Raw genomic sequence first — 2808 nt, forward strand, 5'->3', positions numbered from 1 at the left:
TGAGGTTACTTCCAGCCTGAGCACAGTCCAGCCAGGCCCAAGGAGGGGGGCACGTGGGGCAGAAGCCCGAGTGGGTCCTGAGCTCCCCAGGCAGGCCTCTGCCACCTCATCTCCCCCACCAGCCGCAGCTCCTGAGGCCGGGAGGCAGAGTCCCTCACCCCTGGACTCAGACGAGGCTGATCATGAAGATGGCCCGTACGGGGTAGTAAATGGTGTGCGTGCACGTGTGTGTGAGGTCGCACTGAACGGCGTGCAGCACTGAGGCACCGTGTGCACACGTGTGTGTGATGTCACACGGAGTATGCAGTGTGGATGGTGTGTGCACAAGAGTGTGCAATGCGGCCTGCAGTGAATGATGGCAGCGCTGATGTAGGCTGCACCGGAGCGTGCGTGCGTGCACGTGTGTATGACATGCTACTTCTGCCCAGCACTCCAGTCCCAGCTTTGATCCATGTTCTCACATGCGCCGCCTTGTTCTTGGCTACAAACCCAAACACTGGCAGTTCAAACCCACACAACAGTGCCCAGAAGAAAGGCTTGAAAACCCAGCCACCTGCGGCTGGGGATGCGGGCTCCCTAGGCACAAAGAAGAAAGTCCCTCCAGGGCAGTGGTTGTGTTCCCCAAATCTGTTCTGGCCCAACATGCATGGAGCCACTGAGTTGGCAGAGACCAGACAGCCCCAGTCTGTGTGCCCCAGTCACCCACACAGAGCACAATGCAAACAGCCGAGCACCCCCAGACACTCAACAACCCCAGAGCAGAAAAGGTGTCCACAATGGAGAGCAGGGAAGAGTGTGATAAATGAGAGGACAGAGAGAGAACATGGGAGCTGAAGAAAACATTCACACAATCCAAGTGTGTCAGGATGCTTGTGAAGGAAAGGCCGAGAGAGGGGAGGCGGGGCAGGGCTGGAGGGACTGCAGAGGCCTGCAGAGATCTGAGGACCACCCTGGGCCCAGTGGTCTGAGCGAGCAGAGTGGCATGTTCTGTCCCTGTTGCTTGGCACCAAGACTGTCCCCAGGACGTGAGGCCCTCCCTCGGTGCCCTAGCCTGGTCCCTGCCTGCCTCAGTGCCCTAGCCTGGCCCCCGCCTGCACCAGAGAGGAGAAGCCCGGCCTGCAGCCCCTCTGATGGCAGACCTGTCACACACCCTCCGAGCCCGACCCACGTGGGTGGGGACTGTCTACCCTGATGATGGGCCAGTGCTTGGCTAACACCAGTGACTTTGTTACTTAAGAGACAGACAAACAGTGCAGGACCCTCAGCGCCCTCTATCAAGTGCAGGTGCAAGGCACTGGCTGTGTCATGGTCCATCTGCCCTCAGGGAGCTGCAGAGACCAGTCCACCACCACCTGGCCTTCCAGTCCCTATGGCCACCTGGGACATGTTCCTCAGACCTGCCCACCATGTGGTACCAGGCCAGGTCCACAGGTTCTGGAGGCCCTGGCCCCAGGCAGGCAGACCATCCCTCCTCAGAGGGGCAGTGTGTGCACCTAGAATTGGAGCTCGGTCCCAAGGCCAACCTCCAGGCCTCTGGGAAGGGCTGGCCAATCCCATGTAGGGTGGGGCTGTGAAGACAACACAGTGGAGGAGCCAGCCTGGGGAGAGGGAGGCGGGGCGGAGGTGGGAGCTGGGCCCCTGCGCAGAGAATGATGCCAGGCTGAGGCCTGAGGGATGTGGAATACAACAGGCAGGAGACAGAAGACTTGGGGACAAGTTTATTTTTCTCAACAGACAGCACTATGGTCACAGGCGCAAAATCATGCTGGTACCCTCCCTCCCCCAGCAGGAGGCCCTCCACACTAGGACCTGGCAGGTCACAGGATACAGTGGCCACAGGGTGCAGCCAGGAGCGCTGTCACTGCCCGGCACCCTGACCCAACACTGGTGGAGGGACCAGGGCTGGCAGGAAGATGGTGCCCCCCACTTGCTCCTCCCCTCAGCAGAGCTCCTGGGCCCCACCTTCCGGTGGGGAGCTGTATCCAGGAGGGCCCTGGATGCATCCACTGACCCCACCGTTCCTAACAACTCCCCTAAACTCCAAGCCAAGGGAGTAGAGAGCGAGAGAGGGGGCAGGTTCCCAGATGTCAGTCTCACCCAAGTGGTCTGGAGGCTGAGGCCACCTCACCTGCATAGAACTGACCCTGGCTGATCCTGGGCTACAGGCTAGAATAACAGACCTCAGGTTCCTCTGAAGACCTCCAGTGGAAGCTCCTCACTCGCCTAGCCCGAGGCTGTGTGGGAGGCCGCAGCCCCAGACTCGACTCTCCTCAGTCCTTGTTCCGAGCACCCTCCCCGCCGAGGCTGTGCCGACCAGGCCGCCGAGGACAGGCTCCCCCAGGCTGGCCAGCTCCGCCGCCGAGGGAACGAACCAGCTCCGCCGCCGAGGGCAAGAGCCAGGCCGGGCGCTCCCCGCGCGGTGCCAGCCAGAACCCTCCCCAGGTCCCCCGAGTTTCAGAAGGGTGGAGTCCTGGGCTCCGAGGGAGCGAGGATGAAGACGCTCCAGGGCCTGCCATGCGCCCCACCGTCAGGCACAGCCAGGCCCGCCGCCTCGCCGTCGGTCCCCAGGCCCAGCCGCGTTGTGTTGTGTTGTGTCGCCGCCGCCAGGCCCGCCGGGTCTAGTGGTCCTAAACATTTCACAATTGCGCTACAGAACTGTTGAACTGTTAAGAACCACTGGACCCAGCGCGCGAGTCCCGCGTCTCCGCCGCCCGAGGCCAGACGCCCGCGTGGGGACCGGGCTGCCCCCTCGTCACCGCGGCCGTGGGCGCCTCAGTGGAGCCGGCGGGCGGGCGCACGGAGCGCAGG

The sequence above is a fragment of the Elephantulus edwardii genome, unplaced genomic scaffold, assembly GCF_000299155.1.
Source record: "Elephantulus edwardii isolate Elephantulus edwardi_28Jun2011 unplaced genomic scaffold, EleEdw1.0 scaffold00002, whole genome shotgun sequence".
Classification (NCBI taxonomy): Eukaryota; Metazoa; Chordata; class Mammalia; order Macroscelidea; family Macroscelididae; genus Elephantulus; species Elephantulus edwardii.